This window comes from Dasypus novemcinctus, chromosome 11 (assembly GCF_030445035.2).
Source record: "Dasypus novemcinctus isolate mDasNov1 chromosome 11, mDasNov1.1.hap2, whole genome shotgun sequence".
In the NCBI taxonomy this organism is placed as follows: Eukaryota; Metazoa; Chordata; class Mammalia; order Cingulata; family Dasypodidae; genus Dasypus; species Dasypus novemcinctus.
In genome coordinates, this window is record NC_080683.1 from 110,190,919 (window position 1) to 110,209,781 (window position 18,863).

At 40.1% G+C, this 18,863-nt stretch overlaps 1 long non-coding RNA gene across 1 annotated transcript in view; it reads left to right on the plus strand.

Annotated features, from left to right (window-relative positions):
• Nucleotides 1-298: 298 nt before the first annotated feature.
• LOC131280458 (uncharacterized) overlaps nucleotides 299-18,863 on the plus strand; it is a 113,612-nt gene continuing 95,047 nt past the window's right edge. Inside the window, exon 1 of the long non-coding RNA XR_011650141.1 lies at nucleotides 299-432. This is a non-coding gene — a long non-coding RNA (uncharacterized lncRNA). The remainder of the gene's footprint in view (nucleotides 433-18,863) is intronic.

Consider the following 18,863-nt stretch of genomic DNA (forward strand, 5'->3'; position numbering starts at 1 on the left):
GGGAAGGCAGACACTTGGGCAGAGATTGGGGGCCATCTTGCTTCATCACATGAGAGCTGATTTTGGTGAGAAAGTATCACTGCTGACGCCTTAAGTTGGACATTTCATGGCCTGGGAACTGTAAGCTTTTACCCGCCCAAAAATCCCCATCATAAAAACCAATACATTTTTGATACTTTGCATTGGCGGCCCTTTGGCAGATTGAAATCCATGCCATATCTAAATACTGAAGATATCTGCTCTTTGTTTTCTTGGTTATTACTCTGTGTTCACCCAATTTCATGAACTTCTGGAAAAGATACTGGTATGCTGCTTGCTCTCATGACCTAGTGGTGATGAATGCACAGACCTCCCTGGAGAATTATCACATTTCAAACATGGACTTGCCTGGAAAAGCAAATATCCTCATTCCCTCCTGCTGCCATTCCAAAGGTAAAGTGCCAGAAATCTTCTATTCCCCCCCTTAGAGTCACCATCCTTCAGATCTCTGCCCTGAGACCTAGGTTGATCCTGCATTCTCAGGTCACCACATAGCATGGGCTTTCTGTAGTTTTGGCCAATGAGGTGCTCAGGAAGGAGATCAGAGGGAGAATTGTGAGAACAGCAATTAATGCCCTGTCTCCCTCCCTGGGCAGCTGCCTCAGGTTGACTGGGACCCTCAACAAAAGGCTCCACTCAAGGTGCCTTTTCTCTTTCAGACAGTTCCTCTCCTGAGTTCTTGCTATCTCTCTCTGTGTGTTATTAGCCCTGACGTTCTGCACTGTTCCTTGTGGGTCTCCTGTTTTTGCAATGATTTCTTTTGTAGATAGACTTTCCCTGAATTATCTTAACTTGTGTGTCCAATCTATTTTCTATTGGATCCCTGAATTTACAGGCAAGAAAGGGGTTTTGGTGTAACTGTGTCTGAAATAAAGCTCACTGGCTAAACAAACAATTTTCTATCTTAGGGTTCTGACAGTTCTGGGTGGCACTGTTTTTTTTTCAATAGGTGTCATGAAATTCTCAAAACAGTTTCAACTGTAATTCAAAAACAAAAAGTTGATATTTAGCTCTTGTAACATGTAGGAATGTGTGATTGTGAGAATCATTGACTCAAGAATTGTCTTTATTGATTTCATGATTGGCCATTAAAAGAGGGACATTCCAGGAGGCTGGGCAAAAGGCCAAGGAGTAGCAACTAGGTCAATATGAAGACAATAGAAAATAATGGAGATGGTGAATTAGGCAATGGATAGTTTGCTTAAAGGCATTCAAATTAGAATTAATTTTTAAAAATCTGCAAAACTAGCAAAACTAAATTATAAATGTTTATATATTAGCATAGGTGGTGCAGCAGTTTGATATATTGTTTATGAATTCCAAAAGTAAATATTGGATCATGTTTGTAAACTGGTCTGTCTGAGGTTTCACTTTTACTTGATTAAATTATGATTAAGGCTTTGGTTGGGCTACATCAGTACAGTATAAAAGATATAAGACATGGTAAAGGAAGAAGTTGGGAATTTTGATCCTGGAGCCCGGGAAGTAAACATGCAGGAGGAACAGATACTTGAGGAAAGAGAGAAGGTTCCACTAGACACAGCAGAGGCCCTAGGAAGAGAGATGAGCCAATTGCCTGATAGTTTGTAGCTGACCTTGTGGAATGAGGAGAGCAGCTGAGCCCAGACAGAATTGAGCCCCAGGGAGAGAGACAAAGCCTAGAGAGCCTGATAATCTACAGCTGACTTTGTGGAGAGAAGAGAGCAGCTGAGCCAGAGAGAAACAAGCCCCAGGAGAGAGGAGACTTATCCCAGCCTATAGCTGATATTGGAAGACGCTTGGACCATGGAGCCTTACAAGGAAGAGGAAGGCTGAATGTCATCCACCATCTTGCTCCAACATATGGCAACAGACTTTGGTGAGGGAAGTAACTTACGCTTTATGGTCTGGTAACCGTGTCTACTCCAAATAAATACCCTTTATAAAAGTCAACATATTTCTGGTATTTTACATCAGTACCCCTTTGGCTGACTAATACAGGTGACAAAACTGCAACATCAATGTTGGCCTCCTCATGTAGACTAACAATTCATTTCTAAGAGGAGCATCTAAAATGAGTTATAAACTAGGGCAAGTTTAATTCATCTTACCAGTGCTTTTTTTTCTCCTCAAGAATATTGCAGTACAGAATATATCAGGATATTTACTCAGAATACCTAATACATAAATACTTTGCCTGATTTCACTTTTATTTGAATCTCCTGAATTTTAAAACTATTTTTTTTTAAATATAAAACTCTGGTATCTGTATAATCCTCAGGCCTCCCCAACTTTCAGACTTGGGAAAGGTTGTATTCTTGTAAATTAAGCTTTGAATCTGTCCATTGGGTCTGGAATGACCTTGTGAAACTGATAAATCTTGTAATAAAGCTGCTCTCTGAAAAAAGAGCAGAATTTCCAAAAAGAGCAGAATTTCCAAAAGGAGCAGAAGCAGCACATTATAATTCAGAAGGTAGAGAGGTGTCCTGTTTTCCATACCTGCTAAAGAAAAAGGCTGCTCATCACAAAACAGAAATTAATTATGGTATGTTTATTTCCACACTCTGCCACTGAGATAACCTGAAATGTAATGGGATTTTGCATTATCTCTTCTTAGTAGGAAGGACTGACTAATAGGTTTTAGGATATTATTTGAAGGTGCCCAAGACCCTTTTTTCCCTGGGTGAGCTTCCTTATCTGTTTGCTACAGAATAAGAGAGTCCCATCATTCCAGTTACTTGTCTGTTCATTGACCAGCAATGTGCCAGGTAATGGAATGTACAGTTCCTTGTCCTTATAGAGCTCCCTGTCTAGTTAAAGAACCCAGCAGGTCACCTGATAATTATAACCAACATGGTGAAGCAATAAAAGAGGTCTAGAAAGGAGAATAGAAAAACAGAAGAGGATACCCAAGGTAGCATGTAGGTGCAGGGATTCCTCCCAGAAATGATTCTGTGCTTAAATTTAAAGGAGGGTTAGAAGTTAATCAGGTTATAATCAGGGGGTGAGTGTCCCAGGCAAAGAGAACCATAAGAAAAAGTCACAGGAACATTAACGTTCTCTGGATCATTTCCATATTCCAGAGACAAAAATGGAAAATGAGGTTGAAATGGTGGGAGACAGAGAAACTTGTGTTTTATGTTAAGTGTGATGATGTCATATATCTTTTTGGTCATATTCCATATTTGACTGTATGGAGGATGGGTTTGAAGGAGACAACATGGGAGGCAAAGTTGGCCCACTAGAAGAAATGGTGAGAGTCTGAATGCAGGAGTAGCAGTGGGGATGGAGAAGGAGGAACGGATTTGTAAAATACTTAGGAGGTAACATTGGCAGGGCTTGCAGGTGATTGGATATAAGGGTGATGCTCCAAATTCTAACTGGGATGACTTAATGAATGATAAAGGCACTGTCTAGCCAAAGATCTACAGAATAGATTCTGCCAAAGTTTGATGGGCACTTAAGACAGAAAAATGGAGCCAACCATTCCAGATAGCAAAATAATAACAGTTTATTAGGGAACTTACAGACTGGGAAGCTGATCCTGGGTGGCTGCAGGACATTTAAGTAGTGTTCTGTACTGCTGGGCCGATTACAGGGGGATTATATTGGGCAAGAACAAGGAAGGCACAGAGCCAAGTCAGGATTTGCAAGATTGTAAACCTCTTTGAAATTACTGATATGTAGCAGTGGTGGATCTGGTATGGATAGCTATTGTGCTTTGGAATGTGCATGTGTGCTTTAAGATGCACTTACAGGGATTTTCTTTTGTCTTATCTAGGAATTTATGGCTTCCCTGATTTATGGTCTCACAGGCACCAAGAGATAAAGAATACAGAAACTTTAGGGGCAAGGTTGGTTATTTCAGTTTGGGACCTGAGAGTTTATGCTAACAGTGTGACACTGCAATTAGATATAAACCCAGAAATGTCTTCATTAAGATTTGGAAATAATTAGCACACTGGTGCTAGTTGAAATCATGAGAGTAGATGAGATCACCCAGCTGTAATTACTGTGTAGAATAAAAGCAGTGGACAAGGATGGAATCCTGGGCAATGCACTATTTAAAGGATATGCAGAGGAAAAGAAGTCCAAACAGGAAACAGGGATGAATCTAAGTATGAGAGAGAAGAGAAGAACCAGAAAAACCCAGTGTAACGAAAGCCTGAAAGTAGAAAGCTTCAGAAAAGAGTGAACAATCAATATTGCCAACGTAGTGCACTAATTCAATACTAAATAACTGAACAATCTCTATTGGATTTGGTAATTAGGAGATTATTTGTGACCTTCACTAAAGTAGTTCTAGCAGAGTGATGGGGGAAGAAACCAGATTATGATAAATTGTGCAATGAATGGGAGATGAGAAAGTAAACAGAGTTTGTATTAGTCTTTTGAGATATTCAGATAAAAAGGGGAAAGGAAAGATGAGATTGTAACTCAGTTGGGATCTGTGTCAGAAGAGGGTATTTTTATGATGGAAGGTACTTGGCATGTTACAGGCTGTGACAGTCTGAGATTATTTTATGAATCCCTAAAAAAGAAAGATTACACTTTTAAACTAATCTATTACTCTGGGTGTGATATCCTGTGATTGTATTAAATTCATTTGAAGGTCCTTTGATTAAGATAACTTGATAAGGTGTATTTAGGGCTTTTCATTGGGCTATGTCAGAGGGTATGACTCAGGTTGTGTCCCCGCTCCCTTGCTGGGTCTGATATAAATGGACACACTCTCAAGAAGAAACACCAGAGGGGAGAACTTTGTCATTTTTGATCCTGCCATGTGGCAGAAAGGAGAAGTCTCAAACAGCTAAAGCCCTGGGGAGAAAAGAACCTTTTGCCTGATAGCTTACAGCTGGTCTTGGAAAGAGAGCCGAGACTGACATAGGAAGTCCTAGGAAACAAGCTCTATGCCAGTCTGCAGCTGAGACCTAGAAGAAGCTGGGCCCCCAGAACCTCAAAAGAAAGAGGAAGCCCAGGGGAGAAGACTGAAATCTGGCAGAGATCACCCACCATCTTGTTTCAACACATGGCTGCTGACTTTGGCGCGAAGGTACCTCTTATGGTATCTTAAGTTGGACTTTCCATGACCTTGGGACTGTAAGCTTTTACCCCATATAAATGCCCATTTTAAAAGCCAACTGATTTCTGGCGCTTTGCGATGGCACCCTTTTGGCCGACTGATACAGAGGCTGAGGAGGAGGAGCCTGTAGACAGACAGAGGGTGACCAAATAAGAGCTTGAAATGGCAGAAGGTGACGGCAACAAGAGCAGAGATGGAGGGGCTGGCCTGGAACAGGGAAAGGGCCTCTCATCTTCTGAGACAAGAGAAAAGGAGGTGGGGATGGGAATTACTGTGGATGAGCTTATAGGTAGGAGGACAGGAAGTTGAAAATGGCCTCAATCATTATACAGTGAGAGTAAGGCAGGGTAGAGTTGAACAAGGGGCTTACAGAAATGGCAAAATCTGAAAGAAAGGAAGGCCAGGATAAATGACCTAGGATGAGTAAAAAGATGGATGGATGGTGGTGATGAGTGTTCAGTTGAAGTCTTCCACCATCCAGCAGAAAGGGAAGCTAAGGAGAGAGTTATATCCAATTAGAGAAATTAAAGATCGTTATATTTCTTAAACACTTCAGTGTGGAGCCTATGAAATTAATACATACCGTGCTAGTTAACATTAATTATTATGATTTAGCCTTTCTCAGTTCCTTAGAAAGTTGTTTTCCTGTGTATAACACTGTTGCTTCATTTTCCTTATTATTCCTGCTATAAAATTTTTTCTTCATTCAAATTTCCTCCTCACTCTCTGCTATATGTGGAGTGGATAAATGATGAAACTTAGGAACTTTGCTAATGTAAATTAGAGAATGGGAAGGAAATGATGTTTATTTATTTATTTATGTGACGTTGATTTATTTTTAAATACCTATTTTAAATTGTTCATAAAAAGAAATAAAAGAGATATGTTCAATTCCTATTCCCCTGCCCCATGAATGTGACTGGATTTGGTAATAGGATCTTTGAAGATGTGATTAGTTAAAATGAGGTTGTACCTGCCAAAGGTGGGTTTTCATTCAATATGACTGTGGCACCTCAGTTCGTCACCTGTGAAGTGGGAAACACTGCATCCATTGTCCAGGGCAGCCACAGTTGTCTTTTCACTTCCTCCTGACTAGTAGAGCACATCTATCAATATGATTTCCCAACTCTTAAAATAACATGATATTTTATGTTCTGCAAAGAGGGTCCCTCATTCAGTGAAAACTGTACAAAAGCCTTATAAATAAATACTCTATCATAGAATTACAACTAAAGAAGATGTAGGTACATGTCTGTTTTCTGTTTGATGCTGATAATGAAATTCTATAATTTTATCTAAAAAGAACAGTGCATGACCTAGAATCTTCATTTTCTTGATAGGTGTTAAAACAATGCCGTATCTTAACAATTAGAGTTGTTTATTTCTTGAGAAGATTTTGAACCTCATATTGTGCAAAATGTCTCTAGGGCTACTAAATGGAGGACAGAGGACAGAGTCAAGTCTGGGACCATAAAGGAGCTACTCACCTCTTAGGGACAGGCCACTCCTCTACCTCACAGACACGTAATGTTCCTCCACAGTGCAGAGATGGCTATACTTCACGTTTTTAGATTCATTTCCCTTCTTGGTGATTCCATGGCTTACCATCATCTCAGTGAATGGATATTGATTTTCAAAACATTTTGTCCTGGTAAGAAAAAAAATATCATGGGTGGTATAGTAGGTTGAATTATGGCCACCCAAAGATATCAACTGGAACTTGTTGATGTTACCTTATTTGGAGGAGGGTCTTCACAGATGCAATTAAAGTTGCAGAAGTAAATTAAAGATTTCACGATGAGGATGTTACCCTTCATTATCCAGATGGACCTTAAATGCCATCATGAGTGTCCTTGAAAGAGAGAGGCAAAGAGAGACACATACAGAAGAGTTGGCAATGTGAAGATGAAGGCGGAGATTGGAGTGATGCTGCCACAAGCCAAGTTCAGCCTGGAACTACCAGAAGCTGGAAGAGGAGAGGACGGAGTCTTCCCTAGAACCTGTGGAGGGAGCATGACACTGCTGACACCTGGATTTCACACCTCTGACCTTCAGAACTGTGAGAGAACACATTTCTGTTGTTTCAAGCCACTGAGTTTTTGGTAATTTGTTATAGAAGCCTCAGGAAATTAAACAGATGGGAAGGACAAGGGAATTCAAACAATGTGCTGTTAGGATGATCTGTGATGTCTCTCCTTCTTGCTTTCCTTCCTCCTGATCACCCTCTTTCTTACCCTCTTCTCCCATCCTTTCTGTATTCCTTCTTCTCTTCCTGTAGTTTTAAATTTTTATCTTCCTTTCTGCCATTTTCCTGGCTTATACACATACAAATGCACATACATGCTATGTTGACATAAGAATCGCTAACTCTTATTTCAAGTCATTCTTTTCCACAAGGAATGGTAGATCCTAAAGGGCTGTGGGAAGCCCAGGCACTGGGCTTAAATGAAACACAGCCCGAAGCACATAGCTGCTGGCATAACCTGGACACTCACTAGCTCTAGTAGTCAGCCAACGGGTGCTGATGCAAAGTACCAGGAATCTGTTGGCTTTTATAAAGAGAATTCATTTGGGGTAGAAGCTTATAGGTACAAGGCCTTGAAGAGTCCAATTCAAGGTTACTTCCTTACCAAACTCTGCTGCCACGTGTTGAAGCAAAATGGTGGGTGATGTCTGTGAGGGTTCAGCCTTCTTTCTTCTTCTTAAGGCTCCTTATTCCCAGCTTCTTCTGATCTCAGCTGTAGACTGGCATAAGGCTCATCTCTCTCCTGGGGGCTCGTTTCTCTCTGGGCTCAGCTGCTCTGTTTTCTTCACAAGGTCAGCTGTAGACTATCAGTCTCATCTCTCTTCCCAGGGCCTCTGCCATGTCTAATGAGCTGTCTCTATTCCTCTGTGTTCTTCTTCTTGTAAGAGTCTATTTTATCAGCCTACCAAGGGGGTGGGGACTCAATGCTGAGTCTCACTCTAATGATGTGGTTGAATCAAAGCCCTAATCTTAACATAATTTAATCAGACATTTCAGCTGAATCTAATACAATCAAAAGGTTATCATGCTCAGAGGAACAGACCAGTTTACAAACATAATCTTTATCTCTTTTCAGAATTCATAACTAATAGCAAACTGCCACACTATTTAAAAAGTAACAAACTTCCCTGGAGGAAAGAATGTACAGATGGTACTGCAAACTCTGATCTTCTCAAGGTTGTATCCTCCCTTCCTGCAATAACATTACCAGATACCCCATTTGTGTGCTTCATGTAACTCTTACAGAAACTCTGTCCTCATACCCTATGTCATGTCTTTGTTCTGAGGTCCCTTACCTTGCCCCATCTTTTCTTTTTGTTTTTCATAAAGTATTTTTTTGGGTTGGAGCTTGCAGATACCAGGCTGTAATACATAAGTTACTTCCCTCAACAAAGTCTATTTCCACGTATGGGAGCAAGGTGACTGGCAATGTCTGCCAGGGTGCAGGCTTCCGGGGTTCCTCTCTTCCTAAGCCTTGCTTCTCCCTGGGCTAAGGTCCTCTGTTTTCTCCACAAGGTCAGCTGTCAACCATGAGGTTCTCTAGGCTTTGCCTCTCTCCACAAGGTCAGCTGTAGACAATCAGGTGAAGGGCTCTGTCTTTCACTCACCCTGGGATTTCTGCCAAGTCTAAGGAACTGTTTCTGTTTTCTTTACACTTTTTAAAATTAAAGTTAATAGATCACAAAGAATGTTACATTAAAAAATGTAAAAAAACATAAGAGGTTCCCATATACCCTGCTCCCTGCCCCCAACCCTATCATTTTTGTAAATTGTATTTTTTGAAGATACATACATCACACACAAAAAATGTTACACTAACAAATATAAGAGGTTTCCATATACCCCTCACTCCCCACTCCACTCCTCCCACCAACAACCTCCCCCATCATTGTGGCATACTCATCGCACTTGGTGAACACATTCTGGAGCACTGCTGCACCACATAGATAATAGTTAACCCTGTAGTTCACACTCACTCCCAGTACATTCAGTAGGTTATGGCAGGATATATAAAGTCCATAATCTGACCCTGTAATATCACTTAGGACAACTCAAAGTCCCAAAAATGCACCCAAATCACATCTCTTCTTCCCTCTCCCTGCCATCAGCAACTACTGTGGTCACTTTCTCCACCTCAATGCTACAATTTCTTCTATTACTAGTCACAATAGTTTTATAGTAGAATATCAGTAAGTCCACTCTAATCCATATTTTATTCCTCCATTCTGTGGACCCTGGGATAGTGATGTCCACTCCACCTCTAGATCAAGAGGGGGCTTAGATTACACATGGATGATGGATGTGATTCCTCTGCTTGCAGTTGTTGGCACTCTTGATTCCCCGGTGTGGTGTTTGACCATCTTTACCTCCTTGTTAGCTGACCTGGGTAAGTCCAATGAACCAGAGAGTAGGAGTCACAACTCTCTTGAGGCTCAGGGTCCAGCTGGCACATGGGCAGTCCAGAGATTCAAGTCCCTTGAGTATGCACCATCCCTAGCACCAACCATAGGTTCAGTAAAAGTGACAAAAGCTGTGTGTAGGAAGGTCACATCTGAGTCCAGCTCCATCACACATAGGAGCACAAATTCCAAAGTAGGGCCCTCTGACATGGCACAGAACTCCAAATCCATCTGCCATGACCATATGCCCTGTGGATCTCCATAGCTTTCATGAGAACCAGCACCTAGGGTTGTATCTACTTTGGCTCTCTCTGGGGTTCTGCTGAGGTGTGTGTAAACGTGACCCCTCTGATGACCTCCTAACTCTTTTTGGAAGACTCTTAGCCATATGAACTAATTTGTCTTTGCCATTCCCCCCTTTTTTTCAAGGTCAAAAAGCAGTTTTTAACACTTGAGCCAATATGTAGGCTGAGATATTCTGCTGGTCTGAGTCAACCCTTTTATTCAAGGTCTCTTTCTAGATGTAGAGTGATTGGTAGTAATCCCTCGGCGCTAGGGAGGCTGATCCACAGGAGTCATGCCCCACGCTGGCAGGAAGGTAATGCTTTTACATGCTGAGTTTGGCTTAGAGAGTGGCCACATTTGAGCAACATGGAGGCTTTCAGGAGGTAACACTTAGGCACCCTGCAGCTCTAGGCCTAATTCATATTTCAGGCACACAGGCTCATAAGCATAGTCATCAGTATCAAGGGCTCATTATTGGATCATCCTTCCTTGTTGGTCTTTGCTGTTGTACTTGAGGGTTTATTGTTGTTCCACTGGGGAATGTGACAGAGCTCCCCTGGGTAGGAACTCAGCACTCCCTCAGTTGACATTTGTAACTGTAACTATTATAAAAATACACAACATACATCAGAACGTTTTTATGTCCCCTATATACATGCCCTGGAGAACTTCCCCCATCTCCTGTGCCCCCATCAAAAACACCCCCCACCAGTGTTCCTCCCCTGCTGAACCTCTCTGTGGTCCAAAACTTCTTCAACAATGAAGCCTAATATATTGCCAAATTCAATTAATAGGAAATTAAATACAGTGATGGGTTTAAAGTTTAGAAATAGAATATATAATAATTTAGAAATACTAAAATAAAGTAAAAATCAATTGGTATATTAATAAAATGAAAAATATTATAAAGCTTTGTTTCAAACATTTTGCCTTTCATCACTGTAATAGGTATTGCCCTGTAAGTACAGTGGCAAGGCACTTTCTTTCATTTCTTCCTGTGTCTACATCCTTTCTTTTTCTTTTTTTTTTTTCCTAGTTTTTAATTTTTGTCTTCAAAAAAGTTTTAGATCACAGTAATTCACATACACAATATAGGGGACTCCCATATATCCAACATCAAACCCTTTTCCCCTTTCCCCAGCAATAGTCTTTTTACATGTTCATGTTATATTTGGTGCAGCTGATGTACAGATTTTGAAATATAGCTATCAAATCTGGTTCCATTTTGGTTTACATTATGGTTTATATTTTAGACTGTACAAATTTCTAAATTTTTAGCTTCCTGATGTTTTACAATATGGTTTACATTTTATCTTATAGACTTTTATACACTTTCGGTGTAAGTTAACATGTCCTATATCCATCATTGCATGATATTTTGGAGCACTTCCATTGCCCCCCAGTTGCCCTGCTTCCATCTATTCTATACCTCTCTCCACTTCCTCTCAGGGCCCAAAGTAACAATCAATCTTCACTATTTGAGGGACCAGATTTACAGATACTGCAACAATGTTGAGGGCTTGATTTACCAGACTGTCCTAACTAAATGGGAGCCACCGATTCTCTGGAGAGACACGATTCCCTCTATTTGGGAACATCAGGTCTCCCGGGATGTGGGTACCCCTTCACACTCATTGTATGGGTCTCCACCCAATGATATAATCCACTAGGACAAAATGAGCACTCACACACTCCCTAGAAGCTTACCCCTGTACCAGATGACCCCCCTTAAGCACCTTAAACACGTAATCTTTCCTTACTATATTTTCTAAAGAGTTTTCTCAATATTATAGCTTCAAACATATACCTGACATTCTCCCATATTCAACTATTTCCCCTAGCCCTCCCCCCAATTCCTTGGGCCATCTGACCCATCTCCCAATCCTAGCCCCCGTCAAGTCCACAGAGCCCCACCCAAAGGTATCCCTATGCCCCTATCTTAACCCTCCCCCGTACAAATATTTACCTCCAGCTTATCATAGACTTCACCCACATAGGCATCAGCTCGCAACATTCCTCTCCTCCACAAATTCCTTTAAGTCTATCTTCCAGTCTTTAGCTCTCTGAGACAGCTCGGTTTGCTTGTTTCATATCAGAGAGGTCATGTAGTACTTGTCCTTCAATGTCTGGCTTGCTTCACTTAACATAAGGTCCTCAAGATTCATCCATGTGCTTGTACTGTATTCCTTCTTATAGCTGAGTAGTATTCCATTGTACATATAGTCCACATTTTATTTATCCATTCATCTGTTGACGTTACCTCATCTTTTCTCACCTCTTTGCAGAGCACTACTTCTATTCTCCAACCAGCTGCCATGGAAGATTCTCTCCTGTATGTAAGTCTCAGTAAAGGTCATTTCTGACTACAATACATATATATTGAGTGTGGGCCTTTGGTCTTGAGGCCACCCGACCAGTGCCCTTCAGGAGTTGAGTTCAAACAAGGAGTTCATGCCTTTTAACTGATATTTTCATCTGCTTTAAACTTTGAAAAAGAAAAGATGAAGTAATGCCTCTGCCACTCACTCGTTTTCTCCCCAGTTATTTTCTTGGATCTAAAACTACCCTTATGTGAAACGGTCCTGGTACTACTGGGAGAGTTTCAGAACTGAAGCATTGCACCAAAGTGCTTTGAGCCCTAATGACATATCTGTTGTCACACTATTTTCACCAAAAGGTTCAAACCATTGAGAGTAGGGATTATGAGATGACATTTGAGCTAAAAAAATATGCCATTTTAAAGGACATTTTACATTTCTGAGGACATCCTGCTGATTAAAATTGAAGGAAGAAAAGCTTTATGCAAGTCTAAAGACATAGCTGCAGGGCATAAGAAATCTTTTTTGTTTCCCTCATCACTTCCATCTGTTTTGTTTTTCTTTTTCTCTGAAGTATGAATGAAAATATAATATGAAAACTGGATTCCTTTTTCCTTGAATTCTGACAAAGTGCCAAAGCCATAATATTACTCAAATACTTAATCAGTCATGCAAAACTCATAAGAAATTTTAATAGCTTTCAAAAATACTAAAAAGAAACAAAAATCAATTTAAGTTTGTACATAGTACATGTTCCATAAATATTTATTGATTTATATTCCAAAAACAATGTTACATTTGAGTAATGTGTTTCTGCAGTATGTTTTTTTTTGTTTGTTTGTTTTGTTTTTTACATGAGATTACATAGAGAAATAAATATGAAAGGAATATTCTTTTTGGGAGCTATTTTGGAATCAACAGTACCTTAAAAAACACCTTGGTTTAGCAATGTTTGCTATGCAACGTAAAATTGAAATCTACTGTGGCTAGAATTTTTAAAAGATTTGAGCATTTTAATATCATTGGTCTATGATAGACTCTGATCAATTTGATGTTCCTGTATTTTCAAAGAATTCAGTAACTGGAATAAATGTAAGAGTATGAAAAATATAGATAAGATTTTGTCAAAGAATGCTGGATGAGTAAGGCAAACAAAAGGTTACTATTAAGTAGAAATTGGCAAGTAAAAGAGGTGAATTAAAAACTGAACAGAAATAATTATTTCCAGAATGGGGGTATTGTGTTTATAGTATACGCCGTTGCCATTTTCCTTTTGCCTGGCTGGTCTTTCTTGAGCCGCTGCTGACATAATTACTCTTTCTGTCTACAGTATTTGTGTACTTATATACACTTTCACTTATACCCTTTTACTTATTTTAGAGGAAATCATTCCTTTCCTGCAAATCATTGTGAAAACCGTGAAAAATCACAAAGGCTTCCTGAAAATAGGGAAATCTTGGTTAAATTGTTACGCTTTCTATGATAATTTAATGTGCATGCTTAGCTAAGTCATTTAATTGCTGCAGGATCAAATTTTTACCATCTGTGAAATTAAGAAACTTCGTTGTGGCTCATCTGAGATAAAGATGAAAACAGCAGCAGCAGCAGCAACAGTAATATTAAAACTTCAGAGTAAAATCCAAACGCTTTGCATAACAAGTGTATTAGTCAGCCAAAGGGGTGCTGGTGCAAAATATCAGAAATTGGTTGGTTTTCATAAAGTGTATGTATTTGGGGTAGGAGCTTACAGGTAGCAGGCGATAAAGCATAAGTTACTTCCCTCACCAAAGTCTATTTTCACCTGTTGGAGCAAGATGGCTGCTGATGGCTGCGACAGTTCAGGCTTCCTGGGTTCCTCCCTTCCTGGGACTGGCTTCTCTTTCCTCTGTGAGCTTACTTCCCAGGGCTCCAGCTTAAGGCTTCAGCATCAAACTCCAACCCTTAACTCTGTCCTTTGCCATGCCTTTTATCTGTGAGTCCCCACCTCCTAAGGGGTGGGGACACAAAGCCCTAATGATGTGGCCCAATCAAAGCCCTAAGCATAACTTAATCATGCCCAGGTACAGACCAGATTACAAACATAATCCAATATCTATTTTTGGAATTCATAACCATATCAAACTGCTACAACAGGTAACAAACTGCTATAACAAAAAAATAGGCTGTGCCAGGATTGGGAAATTCCCCCATCCCTGAGTCCTCCCTGAAATGTCCTACTTTGTGATTCAAGACCACAGCTTCCCAATCTGGGTACACTTTAGAATCACCTGAAGAGCGTTTAAAAAGGTCATGCCGAGACCCCATCTGAAACCATTTAAATTAGAATCTCTGGGCATCAGTAAATTTTTAAAGTTCCCCAGTTTGCTTCAAAATAGTAAAAATAGTATGGAGGAGAAGGCTGTGGGGGTATAGTGAAACAAGCTTAGCATCCCTGAATACTTGTGGAAGCTGAGTGAGGAGTACATGAGGGTTCATTGACTGTTCAGTTTACTTTTGCATTTGAAATTTTCCATAATAAAATCTATATTTATAAAAAAATTCCCAGGTAATTCCTACATGCATTCAGAATCTGCTGAGGATCCCAACCTGTAAGAACTAGGAAACCAGTATCTCTACTCTTCTTCCTTTTTCTTCTTTGCACTAACCATCTAATTAAGTGATTAGACACATACAGATATTTATTCTGGGCTGGGATAGTGCTAGCCCATGTCAGGCCCTGGAGATCACTTAAGGGGCTTACATTATTGTTGTGTTGACACATACCTGTAAACACATCACTTACAGGTCCCTTGATAGGCAATACATGCAGAGAAGAGTAGAACGTAAAGGGTGTGTGTGAGCATGTGTGCATGCACGTGCATGCGTGGAAGGGGTCAACTGTAACTCAGGAAAGTGTCTGAAACTGCTGAATGGAAAAGTGACCCTTAAAGATGATTTTGGTGAAATCCTACCCACCTTTAAGATAAAGCTCGAATTCCACTTCTTATATCCTTTGTTTCTGTTACCAAACAAAAATAGTACTCTCTTCCACACTACATCTTAACCTTTTGTTTTTGTATTTCTTATTTTGTTTACATTAGGCTTCATGGTATTAATATAGACGTCCTCTGAGATAAAGAGTTATGTTTTATTTACTTTTGCAACCTTCAAAAACTTCTAGAAAAGTGACTTGAACATAATGAGGACTCAATAAAAGTATGATGAATTAAAAAGGATTATGTGTATACCTTATAGCTATGTTGTTGTGGCATATCATTTGACATTTGAGTTTACATGTGTGCTTTAATTGGCATACAATATTAACTTAGGAAAGAGGGCTAGTATAGGAAAAATGTCATGTTGGAAAGAGAGCCCCCTCTATTTTTTTTTGTTCGGAAATGGACACTGCTCTTTTCAAAGTGGGCTATAAATAAACACTAATTTTTCTGTTGGCTGAGAGGCACACTATCTTGCCTAGCACAGCCTTGAATTTTAATTTTGTTCTATTGAAAGCACCTGGGATTCAAAGGCTTTCCCTGCTCTGGTTTGCACAAGAGCAGTTTTATCTGCTGCATAGAATTTGGAATGACCCAATTCTGTCACTTCGGTGGGAACAAATAATTAAAAGAAAGTTGGTAGACAGAGATGAAAAGCACAGAAAAAGAGACACAAATCAGGAAAAATATCAGTGAGGCACTTTCTTGGCAGTTGGTTAGTTTCAAAGGAGGTGCTGTTTTTTATTTGAACTTTGATACATGTAAGGCCATTGCTAATGCCAAGTTCTAGTGCAACTGTTAAAAGTACCTGAAGGCTCACACCAGAGAGTGTACTGGTAAAACTATGCATCAAGAAAGGCAGTAGCATAAGAAACGACTGGTTTTACCCGAAGGCCTGTTGGGAGGCTGCGTATATCACCAGAATCTACTTTTACTTTAACACTGAAACCTAATAATTTTGCAGCTAATGCACTGAAGTAAGCAATTTAGAAATGAGCTCTACCATGAGAAATAGGCAGAAATCCCATCAATAATTTTTTTCTGCCATCAATGACAGGGTTTTTGCTTTTGTTTTTTTTCCTAACTCCAATGAGGACCGAACCACACATGGGTTAGGGGTGAAAATAAATATAAATTACTGCAGAAAATAAGTTTTTAAATGTTAGTAAACTTGTATTTCAAGAAATTCTCCATCACATTATATGACTTCTTGAAATTATAAATCACAGATATTTAAATCCTGTATCTGAGGAGTCCAATATCTAGATCTGTGGGTCAGTTTCCATTTCCGGCTTTTTCTCTTGGCGTTTAGTCATTTTATCTTATTTAACAAATTTTTTCTTTATTTATTCCCACCCTCCCCCCCTTTGCAGCTTGCTTGTTGTCTGCTCTCTGTGTCCATTCATTGCATGCTCTTCTGTGTTTTTTTTACTTGTCTCCCTTTTTTTTTTGTTGCGTCACCTTGCTGAACTGGCTCTCCGCGGCATCTGTGGGCCGGTGGCACTCTGCAGCGCCCAGGCTGGTGGCTCTGTGCAGCGTGTGGGTGAGCCTGCCTTCACAAGGGGGCCCTGTGGGGAGGCGAACCCAGGGCCTCCCATTAGGTAGACAGGAGCCCAACTGATTGAACCATGGCCACTTCCCAGACCTAATCATTTTTGTGTAGATAGTCAGATATTGGGTATGAAAAATTCTGAACAAAATTGGAAACTTTTAATGGCACTTTTTCTTCTGGCAAACAGTTAGGATAGGGACGGATCACCTAAATCTAATCGTGGGTTGAGCTATTGAAAGCCTAAGTTGTCTTATAAGGGTTTGTTTATGTCTAGTTTCTCCTATCCTTAGCATATAGCAGTTTTGAGATCTCAGCTGAAAGCTAGGTCTGTTCTTCTTGGGCGATTCTGAGTTTCCTTTTTTTCATCCAGTCTCCTAAGACAGGTAGACGTTCTCCTCACCTTCTCAGCCTCCTGTTGTGAACTGGCAAACATCTCAAGAGGTAAAACTGGCTGAGTATTGGGCTTTAGGCTTCCTAAGTCATAGCTGCCTTGGTATATCTCTGATGCTTTCCTATAGATATTTGGTAATATTTTATCCATCTTTCTAGTTGTTCTTTTTTTTTTTTAAGATTTATTTATTTATTTAATTTCCCCCCCTCCCCTGGTTGTCTGTTCTTGGTGTCTATTTGCTGCGTCTCGTTTCTTTGTCCGCTTCTGTTGTCGTCAGCGGCACGGGAAGTGTGGGCGGCGCCATTCCTGGGCAGGCTGCTCTTTCTTTTCACGCTGGGCGGCTCTCCTCAAGGGCGCACTCCTTGCGCGTGGGGCTCCCCCATGCGGGGGACACCCTTGCGTGGCACGGCACTCCTTGCGCGCATCAGCTGTTCTTGATAGGAGTATTGGTGTGCAAAAAGCTACTCAACATTAATGGGAGTACTTAAAAATGCCATAATATACAAAAATAAACTTCAGGTAGATTATAGATTGAAACATCAAAGCAAAAGCAATAAAACTTCTAGAAACTAACATAGGAGTTGTTGATGACCTTGGGGATAGGCAAAAATTTCTCAAATAGGGCACCGAAAGTATTAACCAATAAGGAAAAAGTAGATTAATTGGATTAAATTAAAATAGAAACTTTCATCTATAAGAAGAGTGAAAAGGAAAACCATAGAATGCGAGAGGGGATTTGTAATTATATGATCAACGCAGAACTCATGTTTAGAATATGTAAAGAATGTTTCCAAATCAATGACAAAAAATGGACATGTAACTCAATTTAAAAAGGGGCATAAAACCTAACAGGTACTTCTCAGAAGTGGATATCCAACAATCATTAAAGTGTTCAAACTTGCTAGTTGTATCAGACAACTCTCATATGCCACCTCAAATATCCTCAGCATCTCCTGTCTCTGGAGTATTTGGCAAACCATTTGTTCTAGAAATTCCTTACCTGGAGATATACTCAGCAGAAATGTGTGTGTGGCGGTATGTGTGCATGTGCATGTGAATACCAAGAGATGTATAAGAATGTTCACGGCAGCAGTATTCATACTGTTCAGAATCTGGAAGCTACCCCCAATATTCACCAATAGTAGAATGGATAAATAAACCTGAATATGTTCATAAAATGGAATACTGTATAACAAATCAACAATTATATAGAAAGTATTATCGCTTTAAACAACATAGATAAACCTCAGGGACATAATGTTAACCTAAAGAACCCGGATACAAAAGACTACATACTATATTTAAAATTCAAAAATGATATGGTGGTTCGAAGCTATGCAGACGGGAAGAGTATGTTCTTAAAGTTAATCCATTCCTGTGGGTGTGGGCCCTTTGTAATTAGGATCTTTTGGCAAGTAGGATATTAACTTAAGATATGACCCACCTCAGTCAGGGTGGGTCTTAATCCTTTTACTGCAGTGCTTTCTAAATGGAGGACTAAAAAGCCGCACACAGGAAAATAGCCGCAGAGAAGCCACGATAAATGAACAGAGCCGCCATGTTCTTGATGGCCACAGCTGCGACTTGGCAAGGCATCCTCTCTTGATGGTGCTTTGGTTTGGAAACTTCCACAGCTTTAGAACTGTAAGCTTTTAACCTAATACATTCCCTTTACAAAGGCCAACCCATTTCTGGTACATTGCCCCAGAAGCCTTTGGTAAACTAAGACAATGGACAGAATGCATCTGTGGCATTAGGAGTCAGGATACTGTCTACCTCTGGGGACTTTGGAGAGGGTAGTGATAGGAGGCCCAAA